Source organism: Callithrix jacchus, chromosome 9, assembly GCF_049354715.1.
Source record: "Callithrix jacchus isolate 240 chromosome 9, calJac240_pri, whole genome shotgun sequence".
Lineage (NCBI taxonomy): Eukaryota > Metazoa > Chordata > Mammalia > Primates > Cebidae > Callithrix > Callithrix jacchus.
Window position 1 is genome coordinate 10,190,818 of NC_133510.1, and position 9,282 is coordinate 10,200,099.

The following is a 9,282-nucleotide window of genomic DNA, read 5'->3' on the forward strand; positions in this document are numbered from 1 at the left end:
CATACGAGCCAGGTCAGCAACACAAAAGCCGTGCTGCTTAAAAGCCAAAATTGCCCCAACAGGAAGAGAGGTGATCCCAGAAACTGGGATAGACTGGAGTCTGACGATCTCGGACAGAGTCAGTGAGGTCATTAAAGTTTCCTCGGCCTGCTTTGTTTCTAATCCTAGCACAGCTGCTTGCTGCTAGCCTGGGAAACTTGAGCAAGTTGTTAGGAGAGAATTGTCCATGGGTCTCTCACATTTTTCCATGTCTTGTGAGAAAGGTACTAGCTTTGTTCCAGGCTACTTTTTCAAGGATGTTTGTATAGGAAGCAGCCTTAGAAGACAGAGTAGAATTTTCCTTTGAAACAGAAGTCAAGCAGGCTTACTGTCCATCATGAAAGAGTTGGGAAGCCAGGCACAGTGGCTCCCACCTATAGTCCTACCATTTTGGGAGGCCAAGGCAAGAGATCAGTTGAGGTTAGGAGTTTCAGACCAGCCTAGGCAACATAGCAAAACCCCATCTCTACCAAAATAAAAATAAGAAAGTCACAGTCATGGGGGTGCACATCTGTAGTCTCTGCTACTCAGGAGGCTAAGGTGGGAGGATCACTTGAGCCTAGGAGGTCGAGGCTGCAGTGAGCTGAGATCACACCATTGCACTTCAGCCTGAGCAAAAAAGCAAGACGTTGTGAAAGAAAGAAAAAGAAAGAAAGAAAGGAAGGAAGAAGAAGAAAGAGGAGGAGGAGGGGGGAAGGGAGGGAGGGAGGGAGGGAGGGAGGGAGGGAGGGAGGGAGGGAGGGAGGAAAATAAGATTTGGGTTTGTAAATTCTTAGAATGAAACCTATTTCCCAAGCAATTGTTATCTGGTCCACTTTGTATATTTACTCAACCAATTTTCTTACCCCCTTCTGTCACCTTTCTCAGAGGGATTATAAAAAGAGCTCACTGTAAATGCTAATGTGCTCCGTTATAAGTAATTATTATCAAGAATCCAAACCTTCTTCAAGCCCCAGCTCATCCCTTTGTCTCTATGGTGACCTTTTCAAATACTCCAGGACAGAGGTTAGTCACATAATTTATACATATTGTCAAAAATTTTTATGCTTGCTTCTTGAGTGTTATTTTTAGCTCTCTGACTTGATTATTCATGCACGAGGGAGGCAGAGATCACATCTTTCACCTCTTCTGGATCTCGCATCTACACTTAGCTTTATGGTGGGAGCACACGAGATGCCAGTAAACACTTGTGTATGGAATGAGTCTCACACATCAGCATTCTACATACCTATTACGAGGAGAAGCTTAAGAAAAGTCAATAGGAAAGAATGTTAATCATCTACTCCGTTTTACTGTCTCTGTGATACGGGCTTATAGCCTGGAGAGAGGGCAGGCTAGTAAAAACTGTTTGTGGGATGACAAGCCCACGGAGCTTATCTGAGACTGGTCTAGCAGTTAAAGCGTTTGCAGGATACGTGCGTGAAGTGTATTACTAAGCACAACTTAAGCGTTTATATATGCAAAGTCAACTGCGATAATTCATATTAGCTCTTTCCAGCAACTCATCATGTGGAACACGCCATTTGCCCACCCACAGAACACAGGGTCAAACCTCAGAAGCCACATCTTTGCCTCTTTCCTAGGATCCCTGAGCCACCAAGCATGCCATCTATTCCAGAAAGATGTTAATGGAATTAAGGTCTCAGCTGTATGGTCAGCAAGCAATCATTCTTATGTGCAAAAGAAAAACTAAAGCAGCAGGAACCAAAACTGCAAATCGTTATTATGCCATTGCCTGAATTTCTATAGATTGGGGCCATACAAGCAGTTTATTTCCTCCAAGATGTGGGTCCCGCAAGGTGAGACAGATGCCTGCTTATGGCCTCATGGTCTAATGGCTAAGATCCTCGGACATGTGGCTAAGAGTTCAGAATACTCTCCCCACGAGTTAGGCTGAAGATACTGAGTGTTTCTACAGAGACACCAACACGGATCCAAAATGCCACTGCCGACGGTATGACAGTCCAGAGAGTAAAGAAGTCGATCATTTCATGAACCTGCAAACAGGAATTTGTTACCCCAAAAAGTACCCAAATGTGGTAGTGTGCCAAAGCTAGCGTCTGACAACACTTTCATCACCTGCAAGCAGACAGAATAGAGGAGACCTTACAGGGAACCTCCCCCTACTCTTACCTCCTGTGTTCGGGTCTAAATGTATATTCATATGTATATTACCCACTGTGTTCCTTAACTTGAATTTTCAAAAACACAATGGCTCTCAGGTCATATTGTAACCTGCAAAATTAATTGAACTCATGTATATAATGTGTCTGACTCATTATCAGCATCCACTGGATGTTCATTCACTTCTCTCTTTCCATCTCCCTTAAAAAGCTAGAAATGGAAGATAAGAATGTGCCACCAAACCCAAGAGAGTGGTGACAGTGAGAGACAACAGCCAGTTTCACTGAGTGCCGCCTCCATGCCTGCCAGCCATGCATTGAGCAGAGGACGAGAGGAACACCCATCCATGCAGAGGGCAAGAGCAGTGGGCAAGAGGAAAATCCAGGGACATGTGTGTGTGGTGTGTGTGTGTGTGTGTGTGTGTGTGTGTGTGTGTGTAATGTATAAATATATACAATGTATATATATATTAAAAATGTGTGTGAGTGTGTGTGTGTATATATACATATGTACTTTTTCTTTTGAGACAGTCTCACTCTGTCACTCAGGCTGGAGTACAGTGGCACCATCTTGGCTCACTGCGACCTCTGCCTTCTGGGTTCAAATGATTCTCCTGCCTCAGCCTCCTGAGTAGCTGGGATTACAGGTGCCCACCACCATGCCCAGCTAATTTTTTTGTTTTTAGTAGAAACGGGGTTTCGTCATGTAGGCCAGGCTGGTCTCAAACTCCTGACCTCAGGTGATCCACCATAGCCTCCCAAAGTGCTGGGATTATAGGCGTGAGCTACCATGCCCGGCCCAGGAATGAATGTCTTTAAAAGCCTGTGTGGAAAACAGATCTTCCCTGATCAATGGACCCTAATCCTTCTGATTGATAGGTTCAGGTTATCTCTAGCAGATAGTACACCCTATTGAGAGTGTTCACATAGGTGATCAGGAAATGAAATTTTGCCGTCACTTTATTTCACCAGAATGAGAGATTTGCAATGCAGTTGAGTGCCAGTGAATTAGACTGAGTCAGCCTTGGACCATTCACAGCTGTGCATGTGCCACCCTCCAAATGACCCACTATGTAGTCACTACAGTGCAGTCCGCTGGGCCAACCACGCAGCCCAGAACTGAGGCTGGAGAGGACCTTTTGCACATCCTCGATTGATGAATGTTGCAGAGTTCATTTAAAGTCAGCAATAATGGGCTGGGCGCGGTGACTCACAGCTGTAATCCCAGCACTTTGGGAGGCTGAGGTGGATCACCTGAGGTCAGGAGTTCAAGACCAGCCTGGCCAAGATGGTGAAACCCTGTCTCCATTAAAAATACAAAAATCAGCCGGGCATCATGGCACATGCCTGTAATCCCAGCTACTCAGGAGGCTGAGGCAGGAGAACTGCTTGAACCCGGGAGGCGGAGGTTGCAGTGAGCCGAGATCATGCCACCGCACGCCAGCCTGGGTGGCAGAGAGAGACTCCATCTCGGGAGGAAGAAAAGCCAGAAGCAATAAACTGATCTTTTCACAAGCCAACACATCACTGTTACTGCTGTTTACACCTAGGAAGTGAAACTCTAACCTGAGTCAAGCCAAAATGTTCTCTCTAGAAATCAAGCACAACTATGCCTGAAAGCAGATATCGGATATGTCAAGTATAAATAGATCTGAGATCTTCAGATGAAAGGCCCAGTTCTCTCTGCTGTTGGTGACGTTATGTTGTGGGCATCTGTTATGCCTGCCCTCTCCCTCTTTCGTCCTGTGCTTTCAACTTTGCCCCATCTGAGAAAACAGAGCTGGAGGGGACATTCAGACCAAGCCTTTGTCTCTGATTCACCAAGGGAGAGGGAAAGAAGGAATGGAAGGGAGATTCTGGGTTCAACTCTTCTGGTCACTAAAATTCAAAGATTACTTGGAATAGGCAAACCTCTTAAAACTGCTCGATGCTCCAGATAAGCAACATGTTTCATCATGGGCTGTATCGGCATGACTTGCTGTACCTGCCATGCAATTGTTAATGTTTTAATGAATGTTTTTGCTTCTTTTATTCCAGGCCCTTGGAGTCTTCCAGGATGAAAGGCCTCAGGAACCTGAAAGGCGTTAATGACAGGCTGCAGGTGTTGTTATCCTCCCCCGACACCTGCAATCTAAAGGGCAGAAGGTGACTTTTCAGCCTGAAGCACTCATGCAAGGTGCAGTTTTTGCTGCTCTGGAAAATCTCCCCAAGAGCGACCTGCAGCACCGAGAGAAAAGGAGGGCAGAGAGAATAACAACAACATTAACAGCGTGAGTTTTTGGTTTTTTTGTTTTTTTGAGACGGAGTTTCGCTCTTGTTACCCAGGCTGGAGTGCAATGGCACCATCTCGGCTCACCGCAACCTCCGCCTCCTGGGTTCAGGCAATTCTCCTGCCTCAGCCTCCCGAGTAGCTGGGATTACAGGCACGCGCCACCATGCCCAGCTAATTTTTTGTATTTTTAGTAGAGACGGGGTTTCACCATGTTGACCAGGATGGTCTCCATCTCTTGACCTTGTGATCCACCCGCCTCAGCCTCCCAAAGTGCTGGGATTACAGGGGTGAGCCCGGCTGTTTTCAGTACTTTTAATTTGATCCCGTACGATTTTAAATCTCCCAAAGGAGGAAACTGAGGCAAAGAGAGATGAAGTAGCTAGCTCAAATTTAAACGTTGTATAAGTGGAACAAGACAGGATTTGTATCCAAGTAGTCTGATTCTGGAAATGAAGCTCTTGACATAGCAAAAGAGACACAGGTATTGAAGCATATTCATTTCATAAAGCCCCTGAGCAACTCAGGTGAGAATAAAGCCCCCATGCTGCCCTTGTTCCTCCCGCTAATTCTGGTCTTTTCATTGATGAACGCCAATCCCATCTACTGTGCCCAAGAAAGTATGTGAAAAGAAGCTCAAGGAAAGGAGGGAGCTGAGCACCTGCTCCCTGAGCCTAAGCAGCGGCTACATCAGGTCAGGCTGAGAAAGTTGAGAACTAGAGCCTGGAGGAGGCTGCACCCACCTAGCTCCGGGCAGACCCTGTAAAACAGACCACAGGCAGCTCATGCAGAGGGGCAACAGGCCAGTGAAAGGCCAGAAAACCACCCCAAATAACGGACCGCTGAAGGACCTTGAGATATTTAGCCTGAAGAAGCAAAGACTCAGAAGACGGGAGAGCTGTTTCCAAATAGCTCAGCTGTCCTCCTGGGAAAAGGGATGAGGTTTTCCCTGCCCGGTGATCCCAAGGGGGAGAAGTCACACAGAGGCAAAGATGCTAATTTCAGCAAATGCTCAGAGATGTTCAAAGACAAATGATATTCCTGGTCTCAGTAAGATATTTAAATACCAGCTAAAAGCCCACTGGCGTCCTCGTCAGTAACACACCTTTTCACTCTCAAAAGAGTTTTGATTTGAGTCTCAATTACTGGTCACCAGAAAGAGCCACACAGCTCCCAGAGAGCTTGTGTTGGCTTCACTACACTTCCAAGCTTGCAATTATTAAATGTGCATATACAAGATGTTTTGAGATAGCAATCCTTTTAAGGATTTGTAACTACATGGCTGAAACTTTTTATGTACGTTTCATCATTTCCATTGTGGTGTTCAACATGTCCATGCAAAGGTCTGCTCCATTTTCCTCTACCTACGAGCTCCATGCCAGCAGCGGAAACAAGCCCAGGAATGTTGTACAGAATGGGAAAGGCAGGAAAGTGCTGTTTGGCTTGGAATTCCGCGGCTGGGGCAGGCAGGGTGGAGAAGTGACAGAGCTCTCTGAACACGGTGTTCTTTGGGGCGTAGAGGACCTGATGAAGGGATGTAAGTTCAAAACAAATGGGCAGCAAGGGCAGGAGGGGCGTGAGAAGGGTCCAGGCTGGTGTCCCTGTAGGCCAGGTAGGAAACAGCGTCCAGGGCACGGTTGTCCCTTCGGATTACAGCACTGTTCTGTTTTGCTAATCTTTTTTTTTTATGCATGCATCACATACTTTGTGGCTAAAATAGTAATTTTTAATTACAGTTTACAGGGAGGGAGGAATTAAGAGAAAAAGCAAGTGAAAAGAGAAGGAGAGAGAGGCTTTGAAGGGATCTCAGTAAAAGAAATCATCTAAGATGAAGTAATCTGCCTCCATTTAAGGAATAGAGCAGGGATCTTTCAAGTCTTTCTAGTTTACGATTGTTTGATTATTGCAAAGAGGAACTTCAGTCCAGTGCAGAGTGGGAGTCCCTCTTCCCCTGCTCAGCTGAGGGACTTTAAATCATCCTGCCTCTTTGAGCCTCAGGGTTCACACGTGTTCACATGAAGTCTTTAGGATAGATGTTTCCAAGGCCCCTAACTCTGATGCTGTGATTGAAGGAGTTTGTGACTGGCCTGGAAACACCTTCCTCCAGGTGAAGCAATGAAATTCAGAAAGTGGCAAGAAGAGAATTTCTTCATGAGCTGCTTGTAAATATTAATAGAAACAGACGTGATGAGAAATGTAAGCACGGAAGCCCCTACGCTCTTCCAGAGGACCAGCTGCCCCGTCTTCCTCTGTGTCTCATAGTTACCAACAAGAAGGGCAAAAGCAAGCTCAGATGCCCCTTCTCTTTTGAAAATCTCCTCAAAACAAGAGATGGTGGGTATAATGGTGAGAGCTAGTGGTGTCCCTTTCCCGAGGGAGCTGAGGAGACATGGGTAGGAGACCAATCTGGCATCAGCAACTGACTTTGCCACTGGGCTAGTCAAGCTTAAACTCCATGGCCAGGTGTACCAGTGGCTTATTGTTCTTTCACCCCATCCCGTAAGTTAAAGCAGAGACTCTCAAAGGAGAAATCTGGCAAAATGTGGGGTAGACAAGGAAGTTATCAGGATAGAAATATTAGCAGAAGACCCAGAAAACACCAGGAACCCTGAACCTCTAGGGGCTAGTTACCTTCCCACAGGGAAATTCTGCTCTGGGGTCCTCAAAAGCACCCCATTCACAGCCTAAATGCCTACCAGTGGTCCCAGGGGCCCTGCGTGAAAGAGTGGCTAGTCCGTGTGAACTTCCAGCCTTGGAAGACAGACAGAATTTTCTCTGTCCAGCAGTGTTAGGATGGGGGAATGTATTCTGCACATCTCCTTTGCTACTGAAGGACTGCCAGGTTTGCATCTGTACTGTTTGGGGCAATTGAAGACCAGTCCGTGCACTGGAAAACTGAGGCCACCAAGGGGCTTGTCCCCCAGAGTGCTCTCTACAGCCATGCCACTTAGAAGCCAGGGAAGCGTGTGAAGCTTTGAATGCAGCTGACTGTCATCTCTGAGGACGGAAGCCACCAATAAAGACCCAGGCCCCAGCTGATAACATCATGATAGTACCTTCCCTGTGTATCACGCCTGGCAGCGTGCAAAGCTGTTATGTATACTATACAGCATCCGATGGGATGCTGATGACGACCCTATCAGAAGTAAACAGAACTGATACTATCACCCCTGTTTTAAAAATTAAAACAGAAAACTGAAGCTCAAAGTGACCTAATGACATACTCAAGCTCCCACAGGTAGGGAGTGGCGGGGCATGGACTTCGGTGTCTACATTAATGAAAGGCAGCACTTCAAAAGCAGACTAAAGGAGGCAGAACCAATCCTCTTTGCTTTATAGAATGTACTTGCATTCACGCCACTGTCGTGGAAGCCCTAGGGAGAGAACCTCTCATGCATTCCTTTGTAAGCACCCGAATCCCTGGCAAATCATCAGGCCTTCTAGAGCCTGCTCCCCATGTGCACCACACTCAGCTCCCCAGAATCACATTGGGTGGAAAAGTTAATAACAATCTCAGCTTTCCTGTGGCACCAATTCGTACTCAATAAATTGAACACCCACGCAGGCCTCACCAAGCCCTGCAGGGCTTCACGGCCAGAGAAAATCTTGTCTTTTTGCTCAAGGAACTGACAATCTTAAGAGGAAACAGAAGAAGATGCATATCAAATTAACCAAGACATAAAATGCTGCGCCAAATACCAGCACGTGAAGCCTGAATATAGGTGGGCTATGTCTCAAGGAAAACTCGTTAGGATTTGGTCATACTCCGCGTCTGAAGCCAGTCACTGGAAATGACACGTTCACCTTGCTTACTGTCATCAGTAAATCAAAACGCACTTGCATAGACTCAGAGGCGAGCTTTAATTTCACAAGCCTTGCATATTCCACTACTACTACAACTAATATACTGCATAATTCCTTTTCACTTTTTAATTCCTTTAGATGAACATACAAACTATGAACATTAATAGTAATTGTTTCTCTTAATTAAATGTTTACTCTGTGCGCAGGTAACTGCTTTATAACTGTGATCTCATTCGATTCCCTCTAAGACTCCATGAAGTAGCTTTTATTATCTCTGCTCTTTGCATATAGAAACTGAGGACTAGAGAGATTTTGAATAAATTTGCCCAAAGTCATATAGCATATAAACAGAAAAGGCAGAATTTAAACCAAGATCCTTCTAAATCCAAAGCTCTTAAGAAGTTTATTATTTCCTTAGTTTAACCTTATGAGGTCTTAATGAAGTAAGTAGGGAATGTTGTATCAATTCACTTTTTTTTTTTTTTTTTTTTTTTTGAGACCGAGTTTCATTCTTGTTACCCAGGCTGGAGTGCAATGGCGCGATCTCGGCTCACCGCAACCTCCACCTCCTGGGTTCAGGCAATTCTCCTGCCTCAGCCTCCAGAGTGGCTGGGATTACAGGCACACGCCACCATGCCCAGCTGATTTTTTGTATTTTTAGTAGAGATGGGGTTTCACCATGTTGACCAGGATGGTCTTGATCTCTGGACCTCGTGATCCACCCGCCTCGGCCTCCCAAAGTGCTGGGATTACAGGCTTGAGTCACTGCGCTCGGCCTCAATTCACTTTATAAAGGGGCAACACCCAAAGGTTCCACTAACTCTGCAACTCAGTTCTACTTACAATCCATCCCATCATCTTTCTAAGGTAACAGCAACTACTTGCATTTAGAGGAAAATCAAGAGTGTCATAATTAGCCCTGAGACTGAGTATAAACAGGAGTGCAATTTGTGCGTTTTTAAATCGTTCTTTGCTTCATGGATAATATCACATCCAAATGTTAAAAACTCTACCTTTTACCCAATGGAGAATGCAGATGGTTTGGAA